The 15,338-nt window shown below is 39.1% G+C and overlaps 1 long non-coding RNA gene across 1 annotated transcript; it reads left to right on the top strand.

Annotated features, from left to right (window-relative positions):
• The first annotated feature begins 10 nt into the window (after nt 1-10).
• LOC139711092 (uncharacterized) lies at nt 11-8,500 on the top strand. The gene is made up of 4 exons (XR_011709496.1): nt 11-84; nt 1,458-1,511; nt 4,499-4,562; nt 7,857-8,500. It is a non-coding gene; the product is annotated as an uncharacterized lncRNA (long non-coding RNA).
• The last annotated feature ends 6,838 nt before the right edge of the window (nt 8,501-15,338 follow it).

The following is a 15,338-nucleotide window of genomic DNA, read 5'->3' as shown; positions in this document are numbered from 1 at the left end:
AGAAACTACCATGACGTGCAGTACAAGGTGTACCTCGAGAATAACCACACATATGAGATAATGGGCCCTGAGTACACCAACATTGTGAGTGCTTACCCTCTTGGCAAGTTGCAAATGTCTCAACTTCCCATGCAGAAACACTTCTGCGAGAATGACATGCGCGGGATGGGTATTAACTCAACCTGCATGAAAGTGTATGGGAGTAGTTTTGATCTAAGCGCCCTAATTCTAGCAATGGAATTTCACCCGACCGAGTGCGGAGAATTACTCGCGCGAAATTACCACTTTTACAGCACGACGACGAAGCGTACATCTTTATCATTAACAAATTGCCAAACATCACTTGGGTGCGGAACGAATTTTAGGGAATCTCAGGGTTCGTTAACAGTTGCAATCAAATTCGTAGACAATTGCAGTCAAAATTTGATTCACAAACAGTTTGAATTGTCGTAAACAGTTTTTCTTGTCGCAAAGAAATGTTGAACATGTTCAAAATTTCTTTGCGACAAGAAAAAAAAAAGTTTACAACATGCTTACAAACTGTTTGCGAATTTGACTGCAATTGTTCACGACTTTGATCGCAACTGTTAACGAACCCTAACGAAACCTAAAATTCCCTAGAATTCGCTACGCTCGCAAACATTCGCCACTCAGTGAGATACCCCCAATACACTCAGATCTATTGAATCATAAACAAGCGCAATTTACTGGAATTATCTCAGCACAAAGAATAATTGATATCATTAAAGTTTGTACTTTAACTGTGTACAATAATTTTATACGGTATTTTTTCAAAGGAGAATGAAACCCAAATATACATATGGATTGAGTGACTGCAGCACAATATTAGTAGAATTATACATCACTGAAGTTTATAGGAAAATAGTACAATCTTTTCAAAAGATATAAGTTTTGAAAGTTACGGTGCCGCCGTTGTCTCATGAGAACTACAACAGTTCATGACATCAGTGCAGAACAATGCTATGAAGAAAACACTAAGAAAATTCAAGCATATTTTCTGTTTTCCAGCATTAATGGAAGAGCATTTGATTGGACCTCTGACAGACAGCAGGGGAATATAACATTATTCTTGCCATAATGTTAGTACCAAGTCAAGGGAATGTGGACTTTTAATAAAAAATGCCATTTTGTGGTATTCTCGTTTTATGTTATGATGGGAATCATCGCGCACTGATATTCATCCTAAACTGTTGCATGTCTCTTATCTAGCAATGACGGCACTGAAACTTTAAAAATTAAAACTTCTGAATGTAGTGTCCTATTTCCCTCCAACTTCACTGATGTGCGCTATATAAAAAAAAAATAGCTGCATTCTCTCAGTTCTCATATATATTGGGGTTCGATCCCCTTTAAAATGGAGATGATAAATAAGATAATATTATTATGTGCATGTCATGATGCGTCATCGAATCACAATATGTCTTTTTTCATTTCAGACTCATACTGAGGCTAAATTCTACAATGTTCCTGATGGCACGTACTTTGCTTTGGTAATTCACATCGTTCATTTGATTTGAGATGCAAGTATAGGGGAGGATAGATTTACACGTACTTTCTTTTGATTCAGGGGGACTTTGATGTACATGTACTTTGTTCCGTTGAAGCTTCAAAATGAGGATATTTTTGAGCGGTGACACATTATTTCTTATAAGGGTCTTTGAGCCAAGTTTAAGCTGACACCCAAATTTCAGGAGTGGGATAAAACACTTTGGTCTTCCTAGAATGCAAGAGACAGTAAATCGTATACTTTATACACATGGATATTGTATATTTCTTGATTTTCTTTATTTTCAACATGTGTGTTAATGGAGAAATGAATACACCTAGGTATACCAAGGAGGTACTAGGCAAGCCTAGTACCTCCTAGGGTATACGAGGCATTTCCCGCGTCTGTCCATACGGGTACACTCATTACTTATGAAACTCTGAGACTGAGAATAGGATAGATTTTCTGACCAGATCCTGGCACGCCACATGAGAAAGATGATATGTATTGATAAGTGTTTGGGCAGTTTCTCTCTTCTCGTTTGTTACAATGTTCAGTTTAGCTCACTTCAATTTATTTTCATATTCCCATGCTTCTCAAAGGAATAGCAAATTCTCGTGACAATCGTACAACAAATAAGAATACAACTTAATGTATATAACCATGTCTTTGGATTGCACGTTACAAGATAGAGAACGTACTGAACACAAAATGTTAACGGTCTGGTTATGCTACAAAGATATCTTAAAGAAGTGACGGAAATTATATGATGGGGCCTGCTTCTTAAACTACAGGTTTCTTAAACTACAAAAATTCATGGGCGTAAAAATTAAGGATAACGGATGTGATTGTCTTGACAAACTGAAATACCACAGGAAAAAAACAACAACAATGTTAAAGAATGAACTTATATAAATGTTAACCACATATTGTTTCGACCTACTAGTATCTGTTGAGTAAATTCATAGATTTCGTAATATACGATAACTTAAAAGTTCTGCATTATAAGATATTGTAATTGTCATGACGTTAACTAACGACGTACAATTCAATATTCTTTTGCTGTTCAGTCAAGTTGCTAGTCATCACGGTGCCAGTACCATTTCACTTTACAATGTCTATTCTCAGCAGGTCTGCGCTGAACATAATTGTATCCCCCGAACAGAGTTCGGAGGATACTATGGATTTGGCCTCGTTGCGCCGCGTCCGCCGCGTCCGCCGCGTCCGCCGCAGAGATTTTCTTGTGAGCGCTCTACTGGCTGCAGTTCTTCGATCATCTTCAAATTTGGCATGAAGGTGTATTATGGTCAGACGACGAAGCCTATTGTTTTTGGTGATGGCGCCCTCGCTTGTTCCGTCTTTATACATGAAAGGGTAAACTTAACAGGGTCTGATTGTGTGTTCGATGCTGGCCTTGTTTCTCGACCGATTTTTTTATACCCCCGCCAAACGAAGTTTGAAGGGGGTATATAGGAATCAGCGGACGGTCGGTCGGGCGGTCGGGCGGTCGGGCGGTCGGGCGGTCGGGCGGTCGGGCGGTCGGGCGGTCGGTCCGTTGCATATCTTGCGTCGCGAGCTACTTCCTCAGTTTTCAACCGATTCCCATAAAACTTGGCACAGATGTGTGCCTTGGGTTGTAGATGTGCAAGACGTATTTTTTGACAGTACCCAAAAGTACGTTGCCATGGTAACGGCATATTATGGGCAAAAATGGGTACAAATCTTGCGTCGCGAACTCCTCCCACAGTTTTTGATCAATTTTTATGAAATTAGGTACAGATGTTCATCTGAATATGTTAATGTGCAAGACACATATTTCCGCAGTGGCAAAAAGTGCGTTGCCATGGTAACGGCATGTTATTGGTAAAATATAGGGCAAAATGCTTCATGGCAAAACTGCTTCATCAGTGTTCTTCCAATTCTCATGGAATTCATATTGAATGTTTGTCTTAGGATATAGGTCAGCATGACACATTTCTTGACAGTGACAAAAAGTATGTTGCCATGGTAACAGCTCACATATTATGAGCCAAAATGATGGAAAATTTTGTGTTGCAAACTACTTCCTCAGTATTTGCCCAATTTCCATGAAACTTGGTACAGATGTGTGCCTTTGGTTGTAAATGTGCAAGACGCATTTTTCGACAGTACCCGAAAGTACGTTGCCATGGTAACGGCATATTAATGGCAGAAGATCAAGGAAAGATCTTGCGGATTTAACTACTTCCTCAGTTTTTTGACCAAAGCTTATGAAATGTTGTTTGGCGGGGGTATAACCAGTCGCTGTAGCGACATTTCTAGTTTTCTTCAAATTTGGTATGTCAATGTATCATAGTCTCATCTATACACCTATACCTATTGATAATGCTACCCTCACTGTTTCACCTTTTACAGGGTCAAAGGTCACCCTAATCATGTCAAAATTTGCAGAAGTGCTTATTTATGCAATAACTTGATTGTTACTCAATGGATTTTATTCAGACTTGCTAAGGAGATGTATGGGTGGTCATTCTACATGAAGGACACAACAGTTTGTGTTCACGGCGCCCTCAGTGTTTCGACTTGGATGCCAGTGCACATTTCTTGTGTGTGCTCTATTAGCCACATTTCTTATCAGATTTTCTTCAAGTTTGGCAAAAAGGTGCACTATAGTGAAATGAAGATGGCTATATTATTTTTGATGGTGGCGCCCTCACTTGTTCCGTCTTATACAACATTCTGGCCTTGAAAAGTAATCCAGATCGGGAAAGGGACGGGTTCGGGGGATACATGTGCTCGATTGCGAGTGCTCTAGTTATGCTAATGCATTTTGATGAATATCATAGGGACAGTGTGTGCTAGCGCTATTCCCCACACCACTTTCCTGACAATGTGTTTCCTTGTCTTCCTCTTTTTCGCACATTCACATGCGCTTTCTGACGCACTCGTACACTCACAACACACACACACACACACACACACACACACACACACACGCACACACGTGAACAGATGAAGGTGAGCGAATGCGACGACTGCACAGTATTTAAATCGTCGAATGCGATCAAGATACCAGGTGAGAACGACTTCCTTTCCGAGGCTTAATCATTCATAGAGAATGATTTCAGTGAGTGATTTCGGGGTCATCCCGCGAGACCGACATAAAAAATAGGTTCATGAGTCGTACGGCTCACGAGTCATGCAGCCGCATGACCTTCGACACTATAGGCAGGAAAGTCTCACGAGACCGACACTACAAACAAAGCCCACGAGACCGACACTACACAATAAAGGCCCACGAGACCGACAGTGTGCAAAAGAGGCCCACGAGACCGACACTACACAATAATGGCTCTCGAGACCGACAGTACGCAAAAAAAAAGGGCTCACGAGAACAACAATAGGCAAAGAGAGCCCACGAGACCGACACTCGGCAAAGAAGGCTCACGAGACCTACACTAAGCAAAGAAAGCCAGCGAGACCGACACTACGCAAAGAAGGCTCACGAGACCGACAGGATGAACAGCGCCATCTACATGTCAATTACAAGTATGTACCTGTATAGGGTATTGTATGAAGGGGAATGCTGGCGGGTTCAATTTCGTCACGCTATCGAGCGACGGATTATAACTAATTGAACAGCGCCATTGTACATATCAACGAGTATGTATCTAGTATGTATTTCTACACGTGTGCCTTTTAGGGGGCAGTTCTTTTACGCTTCGGGGAGCAAAATTGTTACCACTTTTTTTTCAAAGTATAATTGTACTCTTTATGGGCCCCCACCCCCCCCCCCCAAAAAAAAGAAAAATAAGAGGACGAGAACGATGCATGGTTCAATTTTAGATCTTTGATAATGCCATCGAGCTGTTTTTAATAGGCTTTCCCGATTTCTAGCTAGAAGATGGAAAGGATGTAAGTTCCCTCTTTTCTTTCTCGCCTTTTTTCACAAACACTCAACCATGCAAACACAGATCTTGAACGTTTCAGGGGGTGAGGGAGGGCAACTGACGGGGTAACACCATAGCAACTCTCATCTCTCAACTTCCATCTCTCATCTTCCTTATGTCATCATCCGGATACAGTACCCTATACAATTAATTGGTCTATAGGTGGCGCTCTTCATCCTGTACGTCTCGTCTGTCTTCTTTGCCTAACTGGTGTCCGTCTCATGAGCCTATTTTGCTTAGTGTCGGTTTCGTGAGCCTTCCTTGCTTAGTGTCGAACTAATGGGCTGTATAACTCGTGGGCTTATTTTACTTGATGGCGAACTCGTGGGATTTATTTACTTAGTGTGGAACTCGTGAGCTGTATATCTAGTGGGCTGTATGACTTGTGAGCTGTATGACTCGTGGACTGCATGACTTATGAATTGAATTGAATTGAATTGATTGTTTTATTGTCCACAATGCGAATGTGGAAATGCGCCTTCCACCAGCGTTACATACAAGAGATACAAACAGATAACAATTGTTCATTGAACAACATATACGTCGCAGATTACGAATAACATGAAACATAAATGTTTTGCAATACTTGTTTCAGAAAAATGAAAATAATAACCATTATATTCATAATACATATTACATGTATCTCATTCAATTCATTCATTTAAATAAATTCTATAATCATTATACTTATTGTCAAAAATTCAACTTTCAGCAGATCTGCCACTTCTAATCCACATTTTGTTTTCACATCTATGCCTCAAGGCCATAATGCCTACCAAATTTGATTTCAATTGCTTCAAAACTGTGGAAGTTGTTCACTCCACTAAATTTAAAAAAAAAACACCATACGGTTACCATTTCAACGCTTTATTAAATACAAACACAAAGAGTGTCTTACACCTATAAATCATCATAAATACCAATTTTAGCATTGATTGCCTATATACTATGGGAGTTATTCAATCCACAAAATTTTGATAAAATTATGATTACCATGGCAACGCTTTGTCCGACAAACACAAAAATTATGTGTTCCACATCTATACCTCAAGGCCATAATGCCTACCAAATTATGGGCTGTATAACTCGTGGGTGTCCATCTCGTTATGTGCACCCAGCTAATTTTGCCTAGACGTTGAAACATTTCAGCAAAGAAAAGCAAAAAATAGTATGTTCTCTTTCATAAGATGCATGCTCTAGTGAGAGTGCATCATCGACGAGTTACATATTTCGTAAGGATCCATGAATCTCTACCATATATCTTAAGTTTGCCGCTGGTGGCTGTTCAGATTTTATTGCCAAATTCTCTGCCTTTAGCTGATTTCTTTGATCGATTGATTGATTGAGCTATTTAGTTTACTTCAGAATTTCTTTTGTATGTATTGGCTGTAAATATATTGGTCAAGCCACGTGGAAGCTTTTCTTGTATACTCAAGAACAGCTCTTGCCATGAATGTATGTCGACAGTTTACGGTACATCAGGGCATCTCGTGATTAATAGTTGAACAGCTCGTCTTGAATGAAAGAACTACACAGATTCCATGTCAGCTGCACAGTTACGAATCTACCCTCAAGTTTGCCTAAGTATACTCTTCAATTTACCCATCATGTTCTGAGGTAGTATTTGAGTGGGCAACTCTGAAATTCTGTGGCATATCCTACAGTGGAGAAAGATTGGATGGAACGAGTTGAATCTATTAAATCTGCACAAAATCAGGGAAGAAATGGTACAAAATATGTAACAATTTAGAGATCTCCATCAGCTTTAGTCTCCCTAAAACGTGTTCCTGATACCTTTAAGAAAGCTTTTTAAAATTCTGAAACAGGAGCAATTTTGCATGTGCCATAAAGGCCTCGTATCAGATTATATATAATATATATATATATGTATATATATATATATATGTTCATCTTGGAATTTTCCACGTGTTGGATCCATGGCGTACTTGAGACTCTTTCTTCTAATAATTATATATATATATATATATATATATATATATATATATATATATAATATATATATATATATATATATATATATATATATATATGTATATATATGTACAGGTGTCTTCATGCAATCTCCACCTGTTACGTCTTCCCTGTCCAGAAATCTCCCAGCAAAAAGAAACAAGCAAACAAACAAATAAACAACCTCCGTAAGTGCAATAGCAGTTTTCTTGCATAACAAATGTAAGAAATTATCTGTGACACACGTAAAAATCTAAGAAAGGAACACCTCATCAGAAAATGCTCTGTCATTGTACTATGTTTTCATAATTGTAACTTCCTATAAGATTTCTTCAGTTGCAATTATCTAACAATCCTTTATGAAATAACGTCGGGAAAAAAAGTCACCGTACCATGTGGTGGGTTTAATACCTCTCACTGTCTCCTATTCTTCTGTGCCTTACCCCCAGCTCCGGAACCATCTCTTCCTGAAATCACCCTCACTTCTTTGCCGCCACCCAATACTACCACAACCGACACCTCGCAAACACTTACAACTACCACAATCTACCGTAACACCTTGCAAACACTTGCAACTACCACAACTTACATCTCGCAAACACTTACAGAGGATAGCGGGAGCCGAGATTCTACGGCGTCGAGATCTGTTCTCATTCGGAACGTGGTTGGCGCATGCCTTGGAGGGATTTTGATACTAGTAGTGCTTGTGATCTCGGTTGTGATCTGCAGAAATAAATTTAAGACTGCATGCTGTAGCGTTGTGAAAGACAAGAGTGTAAATGACCCAGAGATCAACCTCTCGACCAGATCCCTCGTCGATAGCAACAACATTTAAAATGATGCAACGTTTAGTGGCAGACAGGGTGATGGTTGCAGCGGTTCATCCAGTTCTTGATTCATCAATCTTCACACTATTCTTGGTTTTACAAAGGCACATAAATCACTGATGGTTACCATCGATTGCCAATTTGACACAAACTTCAAAGTTTCTTTAGTTATATGTTGTGTTCTGTTCAGTAAATATTGTTAATTTCTTATCTTTGGTTAAAATTGTCGAAACGCTTTCAGCCTATATGGAAAAGGCGCTATACAAATATTGGGTGTTATTTAATACCTAAATAGATCCTTGTCATTTGATTGGTTGTTTGATATTGATAATTTGTCCCCTTTTAATATTACGTCATTATTCGTGCAATTGTGGCTCCCTTAACCGTGCAATCTTGGATCCACGCGATTTGCTTCATTGCACGCATGCCGAGAGATCGGAACACTACGTACGTAAAACTCTTGCGTCTTACAAAAGAGGAAATCCACCCTAAAATAAATGAACATCAGAAGAAAGAGAAAAACATTCCCTCAGAACGTTACAAATATGACAAAAATCGGAAAAGAAATAAGGAAGATACGACATTTTGAAATGTCACATTTTTTCCCGAAATATTTCTCGGCCAGTCTTTATGAATGTTCAAATCATCAAGTCATGTCATGCTCTCACAATTTCTTATTCATTTCATACACAGAAATGACACAAAAACTTATATTTCAGCTGTATAGATTAAAAAAAAAGAACTTGTCGTAAAAGCTCCCAAAAGAAAAAAGAACAAATGTTAACTCCGACATGTCTTGGTGGGATCATGCTTTTATTTGTATTTGCCAAAAATAACGATTTTCGGAATTTCATATATAACGTATATAACCAAGTATTAGAATAAGCATTCATGTTTATGCAACAGCTCCCGTGTTTTATTTATGACCTGAGGATTTTTTTCCAAAGTATGGTGGAGAGAGAAATTAGGAAGTGATGGGTGTGGGGAATGGAAGTTGTTGGCAAATTGGAATACGTTTACATAATTTAGGTCCATTACTTTTATCAACAAGCACATACATTGTTCATTTTTAAAATGTATAGATAAGCTGTGTAATGTAAGATTTGTGTATGCCCCAAAGCCATGCTGCTTCTTTATCAATAAACTATTTACGTACTAAGAAGTATTCCTCGTCAGCCTTAGTTGCAACCAGTGGCGTATCTAGGGGGGGGGGGGCAAGGGGGGCACGTGCCCCGGGCGCCACTCCTTGGGGGCGCAAAAGAAAAGAAGAAAAAAGAAAAAAGAAAAAAGGAAGAAAAAAGGAAAAAAGAAAAAAGAAAAAAGGAAGAAAAAAGGAAAAAAGAAAAAGAAAAAAAAGAAGAAGTAGTAGTAGAAGAAGAAGAAACAACTCACCGGAAGGGGGGGGGGGGGGGGGGGGGGGAGGAAGAATGGTGTGGGGGGGGGGCAGAAAATCAAATCAAAAAAGATAAAAACAAAACATAATGATGACTCGGACAAAATGACAATGTTTATTGTGTTCACACAAGAATTCCATGTTATGTAAGCTGAAATACAACAATTTTCGGCTCGCTCGCTGCGCTCGCTCTCTAAATTTTATATAGAAGAAGAAGGTGAGAACAAAATGTGATGATGGCGCGGACAAAATGACAATGTCTATTGTGTTCACACATGTCATTTTATGTTAAGGAGGCAAAATGTTTCACGGAGCAGCGGCTGCAATTTCTTTCGTTCTGAAGCGATCGCCAATTGGATCAAAAGGAGGCGCCAACGGTTTCAAAAATACGGGGGGGGGGGGGGCGCCAAAAAAAATCAAACAAGATAAGAACAAAACGTAATGATGACGTGGAAATATACACATTTCGGCTCACTCACTCGTACTAATTTAGAGTATTTCTTCAAGTCCTCAGTTTGTTGGTAAAAATCGTTATCTATAAGGCCGTCACTATATCTTGATTAGAATTGTAAGATTTGATAAGCAAAAATGACAAGAGTTCAATGTTTTGTAAGCTGAAATACAAAAATTTTCGGCTCGCTCGCTACGCTCGCTCGTCTCGCCAAAATTTATCAAAACAAAAAGGAGATAAAAACAAAACGTAATGATGGCGCAGAAATATACAAATTTCGGCTCACTCACTCGTACAAATTTAGAGTATTTTTTCAAGTCTTCAGTTTGTTGGTAAAAATCGTTATCTATAAGGCCGTCACTATATCTTGATTAGAATTGTAAGATTTGATAAGTAAAAAATGACAAGAGTTCCATGCTTTGTAAGCTGAAATACAAAAATTTTCTGCTCGCTCGCTGCGCTCGCCCGCCAAAATTTATCAAAACAAAAAGGAGATGAGAACAAAACGTCATGATGACGCGGAAATATACAAATTTCGGCTCACTCGCGCGTACATGGGGGACATTTCATGAAGCAATTTGTCAGATATCTCGTCTGACAAACTGTTAAAAGCTACTGAAATCCTTGCTTCTGATTGGCTGAGAGCAAATTTTGTCCGACAAGTTGTCGGACAAAATGCTTCATGAAATGCCCCCCTGATTTAGAATATTTTTTAAAGTACTCAGTTTCTTGGTATAGATAAATCGTTATCTATAAGGCCGTCACTATCTTGATTAGAATTGTAAGATGTGATAAGCAAAAAATGACAAGAATTACATGTTTTGTCAGCTGAAATACAAAAATTTTCGGCTCGCTCGCTGCGCTCGCTCGCCAAAATTTATCAAAATTCATTACATTTAAATCACTTTCAAAAGACCCCTTTTAAGGGCTTGAAAAGCATATCATGTGGACTTTGCTTAAAGTCCCTACCGGACCGGGTTGGGGTTGAACGCTAGTCTTTTTCAGAAATTAGGGACGCAATTTTCGCGCTTGCCCCGGGCGCCGTTTTCCCTAGATACGCCACTGGTTGCAACATCGATATTCTGATGAATAATCAAAGTAACTTTTCGTACCATAGTCCATGTCATGGTCATGTTGTCTCTCACTTTCCAGAATCTTCCTGAAACTAAAATGATCTGATTCAAACATGGATATATTCCCAGTGACATAATTCCAGTATATAATCTTCATACGGATAACAAGAATTTGACCGATGTTGATGCAAGTACCACTCGGAAAATGATCCCGTCCGATATGCGACAAGAACATATTTCGTGGTACATATCCGTTTACAGGATTTTCATGTCTGGTCAAAATGAATGGCCACAAAAATTTTGTATTACTTTACACCCCTGATCACTCTCTGCAACATGAGAGGAAATTCATACCTTTTTGATTTTAAAGAAATGTACTTGTTTTACTGATGTCAGTATTGTCTTGCTAATTAAAAGTTGTGAAAATAAAATACCGCTGTGTAATAGCAATAATATCCATCTTATTGTTATTTATTTGTGTGTGTCAATGAATTGTTTCATATCTGGTCTGAAACATCGTGCCTTCTCGTTTATCTATACGAAAATGCAGGGACTACAACATTTCATAAAATGTGACTGAGTTTTCAATTTTCAGAGGCACACGTATTGCTTTGATGTGTCACTCTGAAACATTCTCTTTCAGCAAGATCCTATTCATAAGAGTTTGAACTTTTCTCACCTAATATGATATTCCAAATTTACCCATTATCGCAAATAATCTTTTTCTTTTTCTAACTACAGGCTTTATGTAGAGTTTGTGGTAATCTTTTGCAAAATACTTTTTGTTCCGATTCCCTGTAAATAGTCTCTCATGTCATGAAACCTTAAGAGAAGTGCTTAAAAGATAACCTGTCTACAATAGAGTCATTAAAGAATAAGAGGTTGACCAATTATGTTGCACCATTGCTCTCGCTATGCCTGTATCAACCAAGGTTAAAAAAGTGAGATATAGTGAATAGTAAAAGAACGTATAAAGAAACATACAAACACGCGCTCACACAGCAAGGGAAATGCGTGTTGATAGCATAGGCCTACGTGAAGACAATGGGTTTAAACCGTTGCCAGGAAAGTCATGCTTTAGTGCAGACCGTCTATACTTTCTGAATATGGTGATAATTGTATGGATGATAATCCTCATTGATTGTGTGGATCATCTACCTTCACTTCTTTCTTCAAGAGCTGTGTCATGAAGTCCCATATATACGAAAATTATGATGGCATGCAAGGCAAATTTAATTGATCTAATGAACGGATATATTTTAGAATAATAATTTTGATATCGAACTCTGGGCGGATATCCTCTTCCAAACCCTCCCCAGCTACGTCTCCCTCCATAGGTTAATTGCACTTTTTTTTTTTAATAAGGCAGTTTCCAAAATATTTCGTCAAAATGTTAACAAGATCATTTCATTTTAATTCCAAGCAAAAAACTTCCTGTAAAAGTTTCCTCGAGAAGACACCCCACCTCATCCTATGTACAACCTGAACCTCTCCCTACTCGAGTGCTCGGACCTGTGTGTTGATCATTATCCAAACATTCCACCAAACGTGTACACCAGAATGTTGAATTTCAGTTATAAAAATGCAAAATTTCCCTTGTGTTGGAGGGGGAGACCCCTATCACACCCTTCCCCGCTCGGTTCCCCTCCGTATACTAGACTTAGTAGGCCTACACTGTTTTGATGAACAAATTTCCGGATATTCCATCGAAAGTGTGCACAAGAGCGATAAATCTCAATCTAAAAATCGAAATTCCTTGCTATAGACCGAGACACTTAGGGGCAATTTTCAAAATATTTCGCGAAAAGTGCTCACCAGAACGTATATATTAATGCTAAATATGCCAATACTCCGTCATGCGGGTCGGGAGGTTCCCCTTCCACGTTCTATCCCACTCTGTCCACCTCCATAGACTGTAGTCACAGTGATGACGCACATTTTGGAGGAGGTGACAGATACTCACATTCCCTGAATATTTGGTTCTATTGCTTTTTTTGGTGGAAAAAGATATTCAAATTATTTCACCAATAAAGTGTGCACAAGATCGCTCAATATCATTGTGAAAATTGCAAACTGTCCTCGTGCGGAGGGAATACCCCTCCCACACCCCTCCCCCGCTGGCTCGGCTCCTCCCACATCTGAAAACGGATCCGATGTTTGTTCAGGGTCATCCCACGAGCATGAAACCCACGATTCACCACGCAAAAAAAAGTCCCACACGAGCTCGACAGTGCGCAAAATAAGATTCATGAGTCTGACACTAATAGGTAAACAAGACCCACGAGTTCGACACGTGAGGGGGAAATGACCCACGTATCCGACACCGCTTACCTGGTGACTATTACACATGTCATTAAGTCCATGATGAAATGTCGGTTTCGTGGGTCTTTATTGCTTATAAGTGTCGGACTTGTGTGACCGTGAGCGGGTCTATTTTATTTGAGGTCGAACTAATGGACCTTGTTCAGCACTGTAGCGTCTAGTTCGTGGGCTGTACATGACTCGTGAGCTGTATAACTCAGGGCTGTAGACTTGTGGGCAGTATGACTCGGGGCAGTATGACTGTGGGTTGTATGACTCAGCTGTATGTGCTGTTGAATCGTTATCGGACTCGTGACGTGCGCCTTTGTACGTGTGTTTGGATGATAACTATACGCGTTTGTCGAGTGTGTGTGTGTGTGCGTGTGTGTGTGTGTGTGTGTGTGTGTGTGTATGTGTGTGTGTGTGTGTCTGTCTGTCTGTGTCTGTCTGTCTGTCAGTTTGTATGTCAATGGGTAAGTGGGTATGTGTGTGTATGTGGTTGTTTCAACATACATTATGACCGCGTCTATGGACTGCAAATCACCCCCCTCCGGTTTGATTACTAGCTTGTCTATATACGCCACTGTTAAAGGTAGGAGATACCTTTTACAGACCTCCCAAAATGCAGCAAAACATTAAATATGAACCTCAGGGGACTTGCTTAGGCCACTGCTTCGAAATTTAGAAGTCAACCGTTATCTAAAATTTGAATAATGCACAAAACTCAACTACTCAGTAGTTCTGTGTGTCAGCCACACTTAAGCCTTTTTGTTGCATTCTTCTGTATTTGTGATCTATAAACACAAATCTAAAAGTACTAGAGTTGATGTAGTAACTAATAGAGTGTGTGGTAAGAATGTATATAGAAATGTTTGTAAGTGTTGACGAACTTTCTTCACAAAATATACATGATGGACACACATGCAGTACATGGGTCTGCAAAGGTAGCCTAGTAATGTACTGGAATTTACGGTGAGCCCGAAAACAATTCATTTCAAAATCTAACCGTCAAAAAAATGTACTAAATGTTACCTTCCACTTTCAATACTTTATGGGAGTTTCTGAAATGATATTCTCTTCAACATACCACTGTATTTATACAACTCTTCATTTAAGGCGTGCAAATGGGATTCCCTACCTTTAATGGACCTGGTCATGGACAGACCTAAGCAGGACCTAAGGTAACAATAGAACATTAATAGCATTCTCCGAAAAGGATTGTCGACCTTTCGCTGAGATTCACTTTCATAGTCATTCTCCTCCTGGTAGGTTTCGATTTCACTTTTGGCGAGAGACGGAAACGTGTGAAAATGAGATAACCAACAATTCAGTATGGGGGGGGGGGGGGTGGAGGAGGACGTATGGTGTGGCAGGAAAAAACTAGGAAAAATGGTCTTTTTGTACGATTCGAGAGATTTATTGCCATGAGAGATATCTATATCGGAGAGTAGGAGACGTGTAAAGCAAAATAATTAGAAAAAATGGACAAGTAAGAAGGACACGTAAAAAGGACAAGTAATATAGCGAGTTTGTATAGACTGCGTATTGATGATTCACAGTATTCATTTTATAATTATATTGCACACAATGTATCTAAAAAATGGAACATAAAGAATAGCACCGCGTGAGAGACGTGTAAAACAAATGAGAAAAAAATGTTATAGCGAGTATATAGAATTCATATTTATGATTCACAGCAGTTATATGGCGCCATTTACGGTTTTTTTAACATACAAATGCATTTTTCAGAAAGTCAGACATTTAATACATGACCAACGAAGTACTGATCAAATATACAGAAAATACGTAATTATGTATTATTATGTAGCCGCCTATTCTTGTATTTCCATGTAATCTTATCTGCTATAGTTGGCAGTGTTTCTTTT

This window comes from Diadema antillarum, unplaced genomic scaffold, assembly GCF_040938485.1.
Source record: "Diadema antillarum isolate AM-2024a unplaced genomic scaffold, OU_Dant_1.0 seq00001609_RagTag, whole genome shotgun sequence".
Classification (NCBI taxonomy): Eukaryota; Metazoa; Echinodermata; class Echinoidea; order Diadematoida; family Diadematidae; genus Diadema; species Diadema antillarum.
The sequence above is the reverse complement of the archived record's forward strand: the minus strand, read 5'-3'. Positions and strand labels throughout refer to the sequence as shown.